A 19359-nucleotide genomic window follows, 5' to 3' on the forward strand; every position below is an offset into this window, starting at 1 on the left:
AGAGGAGGCTAGGGGATCCGGGGTGGGCTTTGCAGCATCTCTAAACAGGAGAGAGTGGTGGCTTTAATTACAGCAGTGGCATTGGGCAGGGAGAGAAGTAGGCAGGTTTGAGGTACTTTGGGGAAGTGACAGTGATAACAGTAAAGAGTCGAACTCTCTCTTTCATTCCACACACATGTGCTGGACTGCTCTGGCTTCCTGGGAAGTGGTCTCTGAGGCTGAGTTTATCGAGCATGAATATTAAGGAGCATTCTTGCACGAACACCTGGGGAAAGGAGGGAACAGCTGCAGGAGAGGGTAGAGGAAAACCACACAGCTTCAGCCAACCCCACAGGGGGCTTGGGAGCAGGACCGAAGATCCTTCACAGGGGTGTGCTGGAGCTTCAGAGGGGTCTGGGCTCAGGCCTCAATGCTGGGCCTCCCTCAGTCCAGGGATGTGGGCCAACCTGGGAAGGGCCTGTGTGACTTTGGCCCAGGCAGCTGTCTTCAGCGGAGGCCATTGCTTACACAATGCCATTAACACAACGGCAATAATCCATTGCCGTTATTGAGTCTTTTGCAGGCCAGGGATGGTTGTAGGTGTTGCATATATAGCAAGCAGTGCTTGGCGCCCAGGTGAGGGAGAGACAGCAAACATATAACATATAACACTTGGCAGTGAGAAGTACAGAGCAGAAAGCCACACAGCGTGAGCTGAATGATGGCTGGACAGGGAGGTGAAGGTCAGCATGGAGGTGATGGAACCTGGAGAGTAAAGGTAACCTGATCCTGACAGTCTGGGTGCTGGGCAGCCTCTCCCTGCACTGCAAAGCCCCAAACCTCCACCAGAGCTGCCAGCCACCCCATCTCTGGGCTGCAACTCCCAGCCTTTGTGTAGAAGGTAGGGGCAGCCCCACAACCATGAGAAGTTTGCCATGGGACCCACTGTTTTCTTGTTGGCTGGCAGCCTGGGGTTTTCTGAGCTGGGGATCGGTGAGACAGGCAGTGATGGCTGGAGGTTGGTGAGTCTTGGCTGCTTCCATGTCCTTCCACCCAGAACAGCTGGCGCAGCCTGGGGCCCGATGGTTCATGTGGGGAGCAGGGTGGGTTGGCAGAATGGTGGCTGGGCCCGAGGCACGGCCGAGACTCTGTATGTGCATGTCCCCTCCCGCACGCGACCCTGCTGTCCCCTTCCTCAGCCGCCTCACCTAGGAATGGGCCTGTGGGGGGCATCACGCCAGCTGCTGCTGGGGGCCATGGATAGGGGAGGCTCCCAGACAGGCCTGCTCAAACTGCTGCCTTCCCCCTCTCTCCCAGGCCCTTGTGTTTGCAAAGGAAGGTCGAGTGTCCCCGGGAGTCTGGCTGCAGTCACGGATCATTAGGGCCAGGAGAGCGGGCACAGCCTCCTCTGCCAGGGGCGCGGCGCCTGGTGGACTGGCAGGCGGGCGAGGGCTCGAGGAGCCAGCCCAGATCACCCCGCTGTCCTAGGACACCCCGAGGCCCCTGGAGAGTGGAGATCTCTCTGCCCTGGCTCCGGCCAGTGGGGCATGTAGCATCCAGCCTGGAAACAAAACAAACCCAACACTGAGTTAGTCGGGGACCAGTCCCTCTGTTTCTGACAGCTCAGGTTGGCTTCCTGGTTATTGCCAGAAAGGAAAACCTGAATTTAGGTTGTGGCTCTGCTAGTCTTTGCCTGAGCGCTCCCACACAAGTTACTCAGTCACGCGGAGCCTCAGTGTTCTCATCTGTAAAATGGAGGGATTCAACATGTGCTCGGAATGTTATTTCTGTCTCTAAAGCAGGATCTGTTCTGTGGTCCTCTTCCCGAGCTCCCATGTGGTTTGCTCTGCCTGCCTCCCTTGGGAAACTGTCAATCCTCAATAGCTGTGTTTCAGGCGAGGCTGTTCACTTCCTGTTCCTGCCCAGCAGTGGGAATCTGACCTAAGCTGGGACTTATGAGTCATATTCAGGGGCCTCTTTGGATGGTGAGGGAGACAGCGGCAGGCTCCTTTCTCTGGCTTCGCTAGCTGTGTGGATGAGGTAAGTCTGGAACTGTTGGGAACATCTTTGATGCCACATGGAGTGAACCTGCCTGAAAACGGAGCACACTCCAGGGAAAGCAAAAATAGAAACAGAAGGTCCTAGTGACATAATCTGAACTCCTGCCTAAATATCCAAGCCTAAAGCCAGCCCCACTCTCAAATTTTCCCATTTATTTGTACCAATAAATTCCTCCTTCTGATTATTCCAATTTGAGCTGGATTTCTACTGATTGTGGTTGACAGAGTTCTGGCAAATACATCATCCAATACATAGAACAACACTTCAGGGTGATAAGCTAGATTTTTTTCTAGTCATAGTGGTCCAAAGACCAGCATGGACATCCCCTGGGAGCTTGTTGGAAAGGCAGAATCTCGGGTAATAGCCAAGACCTATTGAATAAAAACATGCATTTTAACAGGAGCCCAGGCTATTCATATATACACTGAAGTCTGAGAAGCGTTACTCTTTACCAGTAGCCCTCAGCTCTGAATGTACACTTAAAGTCCCAACACCCAAACCACACCCCAGACCAATTAAATCAACATTTCTGAGGGTGGATCCTGATATCCTCATTTTTAAAAGTTCCCTGGGAGAGAACAATGTACAGGCTTGGCAATGTACAGCCAAGGTCGATGATCACTGCTTTGTTCTGATTTGCTTGTTGTTGTTCAGTCATTAAGTTGTGTCCGACTCTTTGTGATCCATGAACAGTAGCAGGTCAGGCTTCCCCGTCCTTCACCGTCTCCTGGAGTTTGCTCAGACTCATGTCCATTGCGTCAATGACACCATCCAACCATCTCATCCTCTGTCACGCTCTTCTTTTGCGTTCAATCTTTCCCAGCATCAGGGTCTTTTCCAATGAGTCAGCTCCTCGCATCAGATGGCCAAAGTATTGGAGCTTCAACTTCAGCATCAGTCCTTCCAATGAATATTCAGGGTTGATTTGCTTAACAGGAGCTGAAAGTGCTCATGTTTTGTAGGTTTAGCCTACAGTCAAAGCCTGCTTCTCTTGTGGACACAACAAAGGGACCTTGATGGTGGTGAGGTCCCTTCGAAATGAAGTGGGAGGTGCCCACTTCAGTGCCAGGTGCCTGGCAGAGGGGCCAGGCTGGGCTTTATCCAACAGACAGGATGCACAGGTACCCCCACGGGGATTTCACCAAATCCTGGAATACTTTCTTTTCTTGCCACTGCAAAATATCTTCTCTTCCTTTGAATTCATAACCCAGGACTACGTAAACACCTCATAAGCTTTAAAAATTCAAGTCCCTCCAACACAGGGACTTGACCATAAGCACAACCTGAATCCCAAGCTGAACCCAAATATTATGTTTTTATTGAACCATGAACTACCCCCCAAATATGTTCTGAGTTTTTATTTTCCTTCTAAAAAAACCATCATTGTGATGAATCAATTCACTCTGAAACTAATCCGGATGCTTTCTAAAATCAGTCAACTAGAAGAAGATGGGGATATCAGAAAACTCTCTGAATTGAACATGAGCAAAAATCTTTTCATTGGAGACTTGACTCTGACTGGTCGCGGTGGGAATTTGGCCTGTGGCCTCATGTTTCCAGTGGTTGGTCAGATGCTGTATTCTCCTGCATTTCTATTTCTTTCTGAGTGAGGCCCTTGCCAGGCCCCAGGGGGCACCTGTGACCGATTATGTATGGTCCAGGTGGCATCGCTAGGATGTTAGTAGGTGGCAGAGATCAGGGTGCATGGAAGAAATGAATAGGAGGGAGGTAGCCTCCTGGGTGAGGGAGAAGAGGGATGGATGGGGGTCTGGGGCTGCTTTGTGCTTGTTCTTTATGGTTTTAACTGCTGGCAAAGAACCCTTTCCTGCCTGGAGCTCTGCTTGGGAGCAAGGAGAGGTATGGGGGCAGCTGGGGGAAAAGAGCTGGAATCTGGCCTTTCTCTGCTCACCGCCGTCAGCAGCTCATTCGGGATTCTAATCAGGGAGATATATTTTCCTGTCCGCTCATTACAGACTCTAACAAGGTCCCCGCTCCAGGTCATGGCTGCTTTTCTCCTGCTGGGGATAGCGACGAGCAGCTTGTCGGAGCCTTTGGTAACTCATTTGTGATAACATGCGATTCCCAGCAGTGAGAGGGCCCTGGGATGCAGGAGGCAGAGCAGACAGCAGGGGAAAAGATGGAGGAACAGTCCCCTTGGTAGAGGACAGGAAGGCAAAAACACCCAAGGCTTTGGGGAAACCAAGCCAGACCCTGATGGGCACCTTGAAACTTCTGGGAATCTGGGCCCAGCTCTGTGTGAGGTGCAGACCAGCTCCAGTTGTGTGTGGAAGCAGGTAGCATCATGACCATTGTTGGCTGGGGAATAAAGGGTTAGTTTTTAACCCTGTGGAGACAGTCTTCAGGACCTCTGCTTTGCTTGCTTGCATGGCCCTAGATGTCAATCCTTGAACTGACTCACTGATTTGAAAAATATTTGCATGCCATAATTTCCAGCTCAGAACCTGTCACTGGTTCCCTAATTCTCGTCTTACATCAAAACTTTATTACTTGCCTATCAAGGTTCTCCATAAAATCTGGCCTTGTTGTTTAGTCACTAAGTCCTGTCTGACTCTTTTGCAACTCCATGGACTGTAGCCCACTAGGCTCCTCTGTCCATGGGATTTCCCACGCCAGAATACTGGAGTGAGTTGCTATTTCCTTCTCCAGGGGATCTTCCCAACACAGGGATCAAACCCACATCTCCTGCATTGGTGGCAGATTCTTTACCACTGAGCCACCAGCTAAAGCCCTTTCCATAAAATACTCCTACTCAAACTAGCTGTATTTCAAGTATTTCTCCCATACCAAATCCTCTATTTCAAACTCTTGAAGACTTGCTCTCTGCAACATCCCATAAAAATTGTTTATTTTACTTCTGAGTTGTCCTTCGTTCCTATTCAAGTTCTATCCATTCACCAAAGCTTAACCAAAGAATTATTGTATCGTCTATAAATTCTTTCATGATTATGCAAGTGGATGGCTACAACATGGCTTAAAATGGGAGATCTGACAGATTTGGCCCACCTCTTTCTATAAAGTTTCATTGGAACCCAGCCATGCTCACACACTTACTTAGCTGTTTTATACTATATCAAAAGAGCTGAATAGTTCTAACAGGGACCATATGACCCACAAAGCCTAAAAGATTTACTATTTTTCCCTTTTCAGAAAAACTTGAACTATAAAGTTTATAACTTGAATTTATGTTCCCTTAAATTCTTTCAAAAAGCCTTTCCAGATGATTCTATGTTCTTCCTCTCCCTATCTGTACTCTTCCCATCTTCTCTTGCTCTGAACCTCCATCACATTTTATGTCTTTGTTTCTTGTGATGTGTTTCTCTTTTTTTAAAACTGAAACAGTCATGTGTTTAAATGTTTGTTCTGGTATTTCTCTGGTGTCCAGTGGTTAAGTCTATGCTTCCACTGCAGAGGGCATGGATTTGATCGCTGGTTGGGGAACTAAGATCCGGTATGTCACGTGGCGTGGCTAATACATAAATAAATACCTGTTCTGTATAATCTCTAGTCTGTAGTTCCTTTGCAGGCAGAATCTCTTCAGATCCATCTCTGCAACCCCTCAACTCTTTTTTAAACATTTATTTATTTTTAATTGAAGGATTATTGCTTTACAATACTATGTTGGTTTCTGCCATACATCAACATGCGTCAGCCACAAGTATACAGAAGTCCCCTCCCTCTTGAACCTCACTCCCACCTTCCACCCCATCCCACCGCTCTAGGTTGTCACAGAGCCTGGTCTGAGTTCCCTGAGTCGTACAGCAAATTCCCACTGGCTATCTATTTTGCATATGGTAGTGTGCATGTTTCCCTGCTACTCTCTCCATTCGTTCCACCCTTTCCGTCTCCCCTGCAACCCCTCAGCTCTTAGCACAGAGTTCAATGAATGGGGAAAAACCTTGTTGGTTGCAGATCTGCCGTGGCTCCTGAATGGCCTTGAAATTGCCACAAGGGGCATCAACAGTTTCAGACAGTTCTGTGTGGGGTTACAGCATCATGAGGATCTGTGTTCCTTGTGGGCTAAGGTATCTAATGCTGCCTTCGAACTAGGAGTTAGATCCTGCTTCCTCAGCAGTAAGACCACTGTTTCATGGAGGGAGGGATGCCCTGCAACTCTGGGGACAACTTACAGAGCGTTGTGGATCCTGGTTCATTTCAATCCCTCCTTTCTTTTCTAACAGGCAGTTCTATGGAGAAAAACAAAAAGTTCCTATCTTTCAATCTTTGTTATACAAAGTTACAGTGGAATCGTGATAGGCAGAATAAGATGTCCATGTCCTAATCTCTGGAAACTGTAGCTATGTTACTTTATAATGGGAGTTGGAAGATATGATTGGTGGTTGGTGGTTTAGTCCCTAAGTTTTGTCTGACTCTTGCATTTTGGGATGGTTATTATCTTGGATTATGTGCCTGGTCTACACACTTTGTATAAATGGAATCATACAATATATGATTCCATTCTGATTGGGTCCAATTTAATAAACCAAGTCCTTAAAAGTAAAATAGGCAGGGAGGAGAGTGGGTCAGAGAACTGTGACATGAGAAGGACTCTATCCATCGTTGCTGACTTTGAAGATGGAGGAAGAGGCCATGAGCCAAGGAGTAAGGGCAACTGCTAGAATCTGGGAAAATAAGGAACAGATTTTCCCCTAGAACTTCTGGAAAGGAAGGTGGCCCTGACACCACACCACACCACACCACATTGTGGCTTCCTGAGGCCCATGTCAGACTTCTGACCTTTAGAGCAGTCAGATAACATGTTTGTATTGTTGAAGACATTACATTTCTGATCATTTATTTATAGGAACAATAGAAATACAAGTACCCCCATTTTTTTTAGCCAATCATGACCCTTGCCATTTACACAAAATAGTTCAATGACTCAGGCAGACTGCGGAGGTTGAGGCAAGATGGTATTTGTCTGTCCATTCTAGAAAAAAAAGCAGTGTTGTCTAGAATCCTGGAGCTAAAACTGGCCTGGTTGTCTTGGAGATTGTTACCTTTAACCCTAGGACTTAAGTTACATTGGGAAATGTGAATGGCCTTTTGATGGCAGTCTCTTTGAGAAAGGCGTGGACTGGCCGTGTGGAGTTTTTGTTGCAGGGGTAGAGTGTACATACTTCAGGTTTTTAGCACCAACTGGTAGAACTCTGGTCCGCAGAGGGTCAGGAGCCCCAAAGTCCAGGGACTAGGGTGATTTCCCTGGGCGTTACTTTGGTTGGTTACTAAAACCATTGGATGAACTCTTATCAGTTACCTATTGACATAGTAATGCTACATAAAAAACCATCCCACCCCCCAGACCTTGCTGAGTTAAAACAATAACTGTTTATCATCGCTTATAAACCATTTAGTTTTATGGATCATCTGCACAGCTCCTCTGGTCTGGGCTGGGCTCAACTGGGCTCAGCATCTGTGGTCAGGTTGACTGGAGGCTGATTGGTCCAGAATGACCTTAGCTGGGGAGACTTGGCTCTCTCCCCCCACCTCCAGAAGACTGGCTGATCTTCTCCTGAGGGGTAGGGGAGAAGGAAGGGGGAGGAGAGAGGCCTCTTGAGGCCTAGCCTGAGCTAAGATGTTGTGGCCCACATTCTATTGATCAGAGTAAGTTACAAGGCAGCCTAGATTCAAAGAACAGGGAAATGGATTTAACTTTTTCTTTTTTTAAAGAAACTTTTCATTTTGTATTGGGATATAGCTGATTAGCAACTGAACAAAAAAGAGGGAATCAAACCAGTCAATCCTACAGGCAGTCAACTCTGAATATTCATTGGAAGGACTGTTGCTGAAGCTCCAATACTTTGGCCACCTGATTTTACAAAGAGCTGACTTCGCATCATTGGAAGAGACCCTGATGCTGGGAAAGATTGAAGGAGAAAGGGGAAGGGGCAGCAGAGGCTGAGACAGTTGGATAGCATCACTGACTCAATGCACATGAATCTGAGCAAACTCCGGGAGACAGTGGAGGACAGAGGAGCCTGGCGTGCTATATTCCATAAGGTTGCAAAGAGTTGGACACAACTTATCGACTGAACAGCAACAACAACAACAGCTGATAAATAGCCAATGAACAGTGTTGTAACAGTTTCAGGTGGACAGTGAAGGGACTCAGCCGTGCATATACATGTGATCCATTCCCCTTCTAACTCCCCTCCCATCCAGGCTGCCACATAACCTTAAACAGAGTCCCATGTAGGTCCTTGTTGGAGATTTAACTTCTTGATGAGGGAAAGTACCAAGTCACGTTGCAAGGGATGTGGGAAAGATGGAAAATTAGGGCCATCTTTGCAGTCAGTCTGCCCCAGACTCTCTGGGAAGGAAAACGTGCCCTTTGTCCCAACTAGCTCCAGTCCTCTCCTGGCTGGGGGAGTCATGGGAGCCTCTGGATCCTGTCTGCTGTTCACTCCACACCCCCCTCTCGAGGAAAGCCACAGTTTTCCCATGAACTGCCAGCCGTCAGCCCTTCCCTTCCCTGTCTCTCTGCTGCAAGCCTGAGGGATGTCGTGGGTGAGACCAGCGGCTTGATGAATGCCAGACTCTGTAAACCCTCCTCTGGCCTCTGTCACAGCATCAGCGTGAAATGAACTTGCTAATACTCTGAGAGCCACAGACCTTTTCCTCTTCCCCAGCACAACGCATCGAATCGATCTGGCTGGGTGAGCCGCGACAAACCCCACAGAAAAAGGCATCAGCAAATTTAAAGCCTCGTTCGAGGTCTTGATTCACCATAAACTAAGTTGCCGGCAGCAGGCATTGACATGTCTTCTACTGCGGTTGATACTGGGATTTATCGACTTGCCGTAAGATGTTGATATTGACCAGGACTGAGTTCCAAATGAAAAGGCCTATGGCAGTATATCTTTATTGCTCAGATAATCCTCGGATTTGCTAATCCTTCCTTGTCCCACTCAATACTGTAGCAGAAATTGTTTGGGAATGGAGAGACCACCACTTAGATACAACAAGATGCTCTTTGCCTACAAGGCCTCCTGAAACGGGGCTGGAGGTACAAGCAGCATGTTGGGAACATAACCGGTGTGGGCAGATCTATTTATGCTGGCGCCCAAAACCATAATACCTTTAACTTTTTAGAGACCCAGCTCTCTCCTCTTGGAAGACAGCCCAGGACAAAACACAACAGGACTTGGCATGGGATCTGTTCACGAAGAGTGTCCACTTTCTTTTCCCCACTGGTCCACTTCAGGGCCTGAGGCTGGCCTACCTCTCACCCAGGCTAGTGGATTCCAGTCCCAGGGGACACTATGATGTCACCCTTAGTGCTGGCTCCTGACAGTGAAATTAATGTGACATTTGGTTCTTGCTAATTTCAAGGCCCACTAGGAACACAGAGAAAGGAGGGACAATTTATTACTTGCTAATTTATTTTCTCATTGAAATACAGTTTGCAGCCCTCACTTTAAGGGAGGGTACACTTGCAATAGAGTCACATATGGTGACTTTGGAGTTATTTTGGATATCAGGGACCCTGGGGAAACCAGCAGGGAGCAGAATGAACAGGGCTAAGGGAGCAACCCAGAGTGGCTGGGTCAGGGGGCAAGGCAGAGAGGCAGACTTTTACAGCTCCCTTACCCAGCTCTGTTTCCCTTTAGAGTCTCTAAGGGCCTGTTCAAAGACGAAGATGGAGGCCAGTGGGGAGAGGCCAAGGGAGACAGAGTCACAGGAAGATGGAGATTTCACCGACATGCTTTCCCCTGCGTCAGGTAAGCAGGTTCAGGATGACCCGGACGCTGGTTCACCGTGAGCATCCTGCTCTGCTCTCTCTTCTAAGGCTTGCGTCGTCATTAGCAGTGCAATCTCCACTAGCCCTCCTGGCATGCTGCCTTAGAGAGGGAGCTGATCACAACATCACCTGCATCCCAAAGAGCAATGGACAGAGACTGAGAGCACTGGCTTGGCTGCCAGACAGTTTTGGGTTTGAGATCTGGCTTCTGCACTTATCAGCTGGGTGACCTTGGGCAGAACCATGACAGTTTATCCCCTCCTTTTCTCCTTTGCCAGTAGGATCTTCAGTTTGTTCAGGTTTCAGTTCCTGTGATCTCTGGGGAGGTGGGCCCAGGTCCTGATCTTAGAGTGAACAAGTGATCAGTTCTGCCCAATGAGATGAAAAGGGAACATGTTGGGGATAGTTCTGGCATTTTCACTCCCTGATATGAGAAGGCAGACAAAAAGTATCTCTCTATTCTGTCTGACACCTGCTTTCTTCTTGATGTGAAGCTGGTGGGTGGGTGGGATCTTCCTGTTCATCCTGCCCTCCTGCTTCCTACAGTGGAAATTCATTGATTAATGATGTGGCTTTGGCAGACATTTTACTACCAAGAGGCCAAGAAAATGTGGAGACACCTATTCGGGGTCCTTCCACCAAAGAACAGGCTTCCCAGATGGTGCTAGTGGTAAAGAATCTGCCTGTGGTAAAGAATGCAGGAGATGCAATTGAAATAGGTTTGATCCCTGGGTTGGGAAGATCCCCTGGAGAAGGGCATGGCAACCCACTCTAGTATTTGCGCTTGGAGAATCCCATGGATAGAGGAGCCTGGCAGGCTACAGTCCATAGAGCTGCAAAGGGTTGGACATGACTGAAGTGACTTAGCATGCATGCATGCAGGCACACAATGGCTAATAATGCTAAATATTTGTTTGACATCCACATATCCTCTTTAATGAAGTGTTTATTTCAGTCCTTTGCCCATTTTTAGATTGTGTTATTTGTTTTCCTCTTGTTGAGTTTTGAACATTCTTTGCTTATTCTGGATACAAGTCCTTTGTTGGATATATGATTTGAAAATAGTTTGTCTTTTCATTCTCTTGATAGTGTCTTTTGCAGATCAGAGTTTCTAGTTTGGAAGAAATCTGATTTTCAATTTTTTTCCTTTATGCATTTATACTTTGGTGTCATATCTAAGAATGTTTTGCCTAACTTCATATCTCAAAGATTTTACCTATGCCTTTGGTGAAGTTTGGTAGTTTTATTTTTTTTGTCTTTTAAAATATAGATATATTTTGTATATATATTGTAGTTATATATATTGTAGTTAGCTTACAATGTTTCAGGTGCACAGCAATGTGATTCAGTTATACAAATACACATATATTATTTTTGAAATTATTTTCCATCACACGTTATTACCAGATATCAACTATAGTTCCCGGTGCTCTACAGTAACCCTTTGGTACTTGTTGCATATCTATTTTTTAATTAGAAATCTAGTATTCTATTCATACTAAGTCAAGCATGCTAATCTTCTCTATATTGTTCTAATTTTAGTCCTGCCGAAGTGAGCTCTGTAGTTTTATATTTAGATATATGATCCAGTTATTTTTTTTATATGGTGTGAAGTTTTTTTTTAGTGTGGTTGGGTTTTACATGATTGTTGCAGTACCATTTGCTGAAAACACTGTCTTTTCCCCACTGAATGGCTTTTGCACCTTTGTTTTAAAAAAATGAGTTTGCCATGTTTCTGTGGGGCTGTTTCTGGACTCTATTCTAATTCATCTGATATGTATATGTCTATTTCTTTGCTAATTCCATGTCTTGACTGCTATAACTTTAACAAAATTTGGGTAGTATGACTTCTCCAATCTTACTCTTCATTTTCCAAAATTGATTTATTTATTTGTCTTCCTTAGTCTGGGCTGCTATAACAGAATACCATAGAGTGAATGGCTTAAACAACAAACATTTAGTTTTCAGTTCTGGAGGTTGGAAGTTTGAGATTAGGGAATCAACATGGCTGGGTCCTGGTGAGAGCCCCCGTCTTGGTTCATAGTTGATTGCCTTCTTGATATATTCTTCACATGGAAGAAAGAAAGAGAGGAAGCAAGCTCTCTCTTGTCTCTTCATGTAAGGGCAGTAATTCCATTATCAGGACTCCACTCTCATGACCTAATTACCTCCCTAAATCTCCGTCTCCAAATACCATCGCACTGACAATTAGGGTTTCAGCATACGAATTTTAGGAGTACACAGTCAGTCCATAGGACTATTTTAGTTTCTTTGCTTTTCCATATAAATTTTAAAGTTAGCTTGCCCAAATCTATAGAAAAAATCCTGGTGGAACTTTGAAATTATATGAATCTATAGATCTAGCTGGAAAAATGAATATCTTTACTACATTGAATTTTCCAGTCCATGAGCATGGTATATCTTGCCATTTCAGTCAGTTCAGTCTCTCAGTGGTGTCCGACTCTTTGTGACCCCATGCTTGCCATTTATTTAGGCCAAATTTGAATTCTTTCATTAGCATTTTGTACTCTTTTCAGCACATATATCCTTTGTATATTCTTTAGATTTATGCTTAAGTATTTAATGTTTCTTGAAATATGAAAATGGTATGTATTTTTCAGTTCAGTTCAGTCGCTCAGTTGTGTCCGACTGTTTGAAACCCCATGGACTGCAGGACACCAGGCCTCCCTGACCATCACCGACTCCCGGAGCTTGCTCAAACTCATGTCCATTGAGTCGGTGATGCCATCCAACCACCTCATCCACTGTCTTCCCCTTCTCCTCCTGCCTTCAGTGTTTAAAACTATGATTGATTTTTGTGTGTTGACCTGGTGACCTGTGACCTTGTTAAACTTACTTATTGTTTCTAGGAATTTTGCTGTTATTGTTATTGATTTCTCAGGATTGTATATTTAGAAAATTATGTTGTTTGTGAAGAAAGACATTTTTTTCCTTTTCAATCCGTATTTTATTTCTTTTTCTTGCCTAGTTACACTAACTACAATTTCCAGTATGATGTTGATGGGTCTGGTGAGAGTATATCTTCTTCTTTAAAGGAGAAGAATTCAGTCTTTCTCCACTAAGTGTGACGTTAGCTGTAGGCTGTAGGTTTTTTGTAGATGTCGTTTGTTAGGTTGAGAAAGTTCCCTTATATTCCTAGTTTGCTGGGATTAAAAAAAATGATTATATATTGAATTTTGTCCAATGCTTTTCTGCATCAATTGGTATGATCATGAGGTTTTTCTTCTTAGAATGTTGATTTAGGGGATTGCATGGATTGACTTTCAAATATCAATCCATCTTTGAATTTCCAGGATAAACCTCACTTGTTTATAGTGTATTATTCTTTCTGTATTCTCATGAACTTAATTTGCTAATATATTTTGAAAATTTTGTGTCTGTGTTCATGAGAGATATTGTTTCCACTTTTATTTTTTCTTCTCTTTTCTCTTCTTTCTTTCTTTTCTCTTTTTTGAGGCAGGGAGTACTGTGTTTGACTTTTGGTGTCAGGGTAATGCTAACTTCATAAATTGAAACATAGTGTTCTCTCCTATTTTCAGGAAGAGATTGTCTAGATTATTTCTTCTTTAAAAGGTAGAATTTGCCAGTGAAATAATCTAGTCCTGTGGGTTATTTTGGGGGAAAGATTTTAAATATAAATTCTTTAATAGTTATAGTTCTATTTGGATTATATATTTCATCTTGGGAGAGTTTTGAGTAGTTTGTGGTTTTTGAAAAATTGGTTATTTTATCTAAGTTGTCAAATTTATATGTGGATAATTGTTTATAGTGTTCCCTTACTATCATTGTAATATCTGTGGGGTTTATAGTGATAGCCCCTTTTAAAATTTATATATTGATAATTTGTATTCTCTTTTTTTTTTCTAAAAAATTTTCAATTTTATTCATCTTTTCATATAACCAGCTTTTCTTTGTATTGATTTCCTTTATATTTTTCCTGTTTTCAATTTCATTTATTTCTTCAATCTTTATTACTGATTTCTTCAATTTTTATTGTTTCTTTTCTTTTGCTTTGCTCTCTGTTTATTTCATTCTTCTAATTTCTTAGAGTAGAAACTTAAGTGATTGACTTGAAACCTTGATTGTTTTCTAATATAATCACTTAATGCTATAAATTTCCCCAGAACTATGGCCTTAAGCTATGTCTCACAAATTTTGATGTGTTGTGTTTTCACTTTTGTTTAGTTAAAAATATTTTCTAATTTCCCTTGAGACTCTTGTTTGGCCTATGGATTATTTAGAAGTTTATTGTTCAATTTCCAAGTATTTGGAGATTTTCCTGTTTTTTTCTGTTCCTAATCAATTTAATTCTTTATGGTCAGAGAACATCATTTAAATAGTTTCAGTTCTTTTAGATTTGCTGGTTTATTTCATCACCCATGATTTGGTCTATCTTTGTGAATGTTCCAAGAATGTATATTCTGCTATTCTTGAGTGGAGTGCTGTATTGAGAAGGATGAATATTCTCCTATTGTGGGGTGAAGTGCTGTGTAAATGTCAATTATTGTAGATCTAGTCTGATGATGTTGTTTAGTTCTTCTATGTTCTTGTTGGTTTTCTGTTTACTGGTTTTAATTATTAAGAGTGTTGAAGTCTCCAGCTATAATTATAGAGTTGCTTACTTCTCCTTTCAGTTCTTATTAGTTTTGGCTTCACGTGTTTTGAAGCTCTCTTGTTAGATACACACTTAGAATTGCTATTTCTTCTGGTGGATGACTCTCAGTAATTTTCACATCTCTGAAATATTTTTTGTCTGATGTTGATATAATACTATGACCTTTTTATAGTGTTTGCATTGTGTGTCTTTCCTCTTCTTTTCATTTTTAATAAGTTTCTTATAGATAGCACATAGTTGTGTTATGGGTTTAAAAATGTATTCTGATAATATTTCTTTTAATTTGTGTGTTTAGATAATTTTTACTTAATGTAATTATTGGTAAGTTTTTCTTTAGGTATACAATTTTATTATTTGTTTTCTAGATTGTACTGCCTTTTTGTTCCTCTGATTCCCTTTTCTATTTTATTTTATTTTGGACTTTTAATTTGTATTTAGTTTACAGCAATTTGATTATGATGCATTTGGACATGGATTTCTCTGGGTTTATCCTTTTTTGGATTTACTGAGCTTCTTGAATTTGTATGTTTATTTCTTTTTTCTATTTAGACAATTTAATTTTTAGTGTTTCATTTACATTTCTTTATTTTTGAGTTTATCTCTTTGTACTTTACTTTTAGTGGTTGCTTTAGGGATTACAATATACAGTCTTACCTTTTCACAAACTACTAAGTCAATATTTTCCCACTTCAGGTGGAATGGAGGAATCTTGCCACATCAGTCCCTCTATTCTCTTGATTTTAGGTTGTGATTCTCTTACGTAATGTATCTGCATACACTAAAAGCTTCACCAGATGGTGTTATAATTCTGCTTTTAGTCATCAAATATATTTTAAAGAACTTAAGAGATGAAGAATAGCTTATTATACCTAACCAGATATTTACCCTTTCTGAGGCTCTTCCTTCATTCTGATGTTCCAAATTTTTCTTCTGGTATTGCTTCCCTCTGTCTGAGAAATATCCTTTAACAATTCTTCTAGAGTGTATCAGCTGGCATCTTAGTTTCTCTTCATCTGAGGAGGTCTTTATCTTAAATTCTGAAGGATAATTTTTGATGAGTATGAAATCCCAGTTGAGAGTGCTTTATTTTCAGCACCTTAAAAATGGTATGCCACTTCCTTCTGGTTTCCATGGTTTCTCAAGACAAATCCACAGCCATTGAATCACTCTTTTCCTATAGCTGCTGTGTTGTTTTTCTCTGATTGCCTTCAAGACTTTTATTTTGTATTACAGCAATTTGATTCTGATGCACTTGGGCATAGATTTCTTTGGGTTTATCCCTTTTTGAATTTTCTGAGCTTCTTGAGTTTGTATGTTTATTTCTTTTTTCCAGGTTGAGGGGTTTTCAGCCATTATTTCTTCAAAAAATTTTCAGCAGCATACTATTTTTTCTCTCTGGGATTCTATTAACACAAAAGGCTCTGTTCATTTTTTTTTCATTTTATTTATCTTGGTTCTTCATTTTGAATAAATTTATTCATCTGCCAGTTGGTTGATGCTTTCCTATGTATTATCTATTCTGCCATTGAACTAATCGATGGCCTCCCTTTCAAGGAAAAATGTTGTTTCTTGGGCTCCTTGCGTTGATTTAAGTTACTTTTTTTTTCCTGTTCTTTTTGAAATATATTTTCTTGTTTTAATTTAAATTTAAGGGAACCCTCTTACACTGTTGGTGGGAATGCAAACTAGTACAGCCACTATGGAGAACAGTGTGGAGATTCCTTAAAAAGCTGAAAATAGAACTGCCTTATGATCTAGCAATCCCACTGCTGGGCATACACACTGAGGAAACCAGAATTGAAAGAGACACATGTACCCCAATGTTCATCGCAGCACTGTTTATAATAGCCAGGACATGGAAGCAACCTAGATGTCCATCAGCAGATGAATGGACAAGAAAGCTGTGGTACATATACACAATGGAGTATTACTCAGCCATTAAAAAGAATACATTTGAATCAGTTCTAATGAGGTGGATGAAACTGGAGCCTATTATACAGAGTGAAGTAAGCCAGAAAGAAAAACACCAATACAGTATACTAATGCATATATATGGAATTTAGAAAGATGGTAATGATAACCCTGTAAGCAAGACAGCAAAAGAGACACAGATGTATAGAACAGTCTTTTGGACTCTGTGGGAGAGGGCGAGGGTGGGATGATTTGGGAGAATGGCATTGAAACATGTATAACATCATATAAGAAATGAACCTCCAGTCCAGGTTTGATGCAGGATACAGGATGCTTGGGGCTGGTGCACTGGGATAACCCAGAGGGATGGTATGGGGAGGGAGGTGGGAGCAGGGTTCAGGATGGGGAACACGTGTACACCCGTGGTGGATTCATGTTGATGTATGGCAAAACCAATACAATATTGTAAAGTAATTAGCCTCCAATTAAAATAAATAAATTTAGATTTAAGTTACTTTTATCATTTTGTTCTATAAATATGTGTTGAAGACAACTAGGTCTCAGATTCTTATGCTTACAATGTTCAAACAACTATAAAACAAAATGAAATTTATAAATTAAATGCAAACAAAAGTACAACCCCAAACAATGTAAACCAGCATCATTTATTTAATGTGACAGATGATGCTGTTTGCTGAGACTAGCCCTTCATACTGTGAACTGTGGTGGATGACTGTGGTGCAGGTTCTTTGGTCACATCACTGCTCCCTCGTGCTCGGTCATGACTCAGTTCTCTCACTAATTTCTCTGTTTAACCACTGCACCACTCTGAAGCTTCCTTTTGTACAGTGTGATGTGACATTACTTGGCCCATCTTCAACTCAAAGCAGCATTTACATATTAAGCATCTCTGTCTCTGTTGGTCTGTATCCCTCTTCTTTCTTACCAGCCCAAGAGGTCACTGGTGCCAACATTTGTGCAAATGGCATCAAAATGTTTGATACTGAACTTTCCCAGCAGGATTTAGTTATAAGGTAATCAACCAGATGATCTAGAATATATTAATATTATATTTTTACTCTTACTACCCAATTGAGAACTTGTACATTAAAAATATAGTTTTAGAAAATTCTTTAGATTCAGAAAATGTATTTGTGGATCACTGGAATATTATTTAGTCGAATCATTATAGTGGTAAAAAACCTGCCTGCCAACGCAGAAGACTTAAGAGATGTGGGTTTGACCCCTGGGTCAGGAAGATCCCCTGGAGGAGGGCATGGCAACCCACTCTAGTATTCTTGCCTGGAGAATCCCCATGGATAGAGGAGCATGGTGGGTACAGTCCACAGGGTTGCAAAGAGTCCGACACAACTGCACCAACTTAACATGCGTGCACTGCTTCACACTGAGGAAAATGAGGCTTGGTGAGAGAGGTTAAGCAACTTGGCCAGGGTCTCATAGCTGATAAAGGGCGGGTTCTGGATATGCTGGGAGCAGTTAAGTCTGTCTGTCTCCAGAGCCTCCACTCATAGCTGTGACTCAGTCAAGCCTACTGTTTTTCCATAAAAGCTCATGCCTTGATCCGTTTTTTTCAAAGTGGGCAGAGGCTACCATCTGTGAGGCAGAGGAACCATCCAGATTGCCTCACAGTCTCCCTTCACTCCTTTGATCTAAGTCCCGATGTTCCCCTAACTGGAAGAAAGACTTGTTTTATTATGCCCTCAAGACAAGGAAGAGTACAAGGAACCTAGAAACGCATTCATTTTATTCCTTTGAATTCTTTTTATGTCCTGTTACTGAACAGAAATGCATTTTCCTATAGGTGTCATCAGGCCCATGTTGATGACCCCTCTGAGAAGCCTTTCTGTCTTCTGAGACATGGTTAATCATTCCCTTTTCTCTTCAACATATAACTCTCTGCTCACAGGCCAAATGTAGCACATTATACATTGGATCATCTTGATTTTCTTCCCCTAAACTGTGAGCACCTTGGGGACAAGGAACTCATCTTCCTCATCTTTGCAGTGCTGAAAGAGCCCCAACACAGTTCAATACATGTTTGCGGAGTTCAATTATGTCATGAGCTATTAACTGGCCATATGTTCAAATAAAACTCATCTATGGATTTTCTCCCTGATCATTTTCCTCCCTTCACCTCTTCTCAATCACAGAAAGGGATATTGCCTCCCCCTTACTGTAAACTAGGGCTTCCTTTATTAGGAAGGTAAAGAATCTGTCTGCCAATGCAGGAGATGTAAGAGCTGTTGGTTCAGTCCCTGGGTTGGGAAGATCCCCTGGAGGAGGGCATGACAACCCACTCCAGTATTCTTGCCTAGAGAATGCCATGGACAGAGGAGCCTGGCAGGCTATGGTCTATAAGGTTGCAAAGAGTCAGACATGACTGAAGCAACTTAGCATGCACTGTAAACCACCTTCATCTCTTGCCCGAACAACAGCAATCGCCTCTGGTGAGTTTCCCCACATCCATTCCAATCTGTGGGGATCTCTGACTACCAAGTTTCCCTCTGTCATTTCTCCTTCTCTATGTTTATCTGCTTCTTTCTCTTCTTTCTTCAGCGTGGCTCTCCTTTCTCCTCCTTTTCAGACCATGTATTAGTTATCTGTTGCTGTGTAACCAATTACCCCAAAACTTAATGCCTTAAAACATCATTTATGGTATCAACAGTTTTCAGGTTAGGCATCCTGGTGTAGCTTAGCTGGGTCTTCTTCTTCTTGTAGGCTGTAATCAAAGATGCTAGCCAGAGTTGTGGTCACCTCAAGGCTCAACTAGGGAAGGATCTAAACTCAGCACATGGCTGTTGGTAAGATTCAGTTCCTAGACAGTTGTTGGACCTCAGCTCCTTGCTAGCTGGTGGCAGAAAGCAGTCCTTGACTCCTGGCCATGTGTGCTGCTTGGGGCAGCTCATAATATGTGGCGCTTATTATCAGAGCAAGCAAATGTGAAGAGCTGGAGAGAAAGGGAGCAATATGGAAATTGTAGCTTTTTATAACT

This window comes from Bos indicus x Bos taurus, chromosome 10, assembly GCF_003369695.1.
Source record: "Bos indicus x Bos taurus breed Angus x Brahman F1 hybrid chromosome 10, Bos_hybrid_MaternalHap_v2.0, whole genome shotgun sequence".
Classification (NCBI taxonomy): domain Eukaryota; kingdom Metazoa; phylum Chordata; class Mammalia; order Artiodactyla; family Bovidae; genus Bos; species Bos indicus x Bos taurus.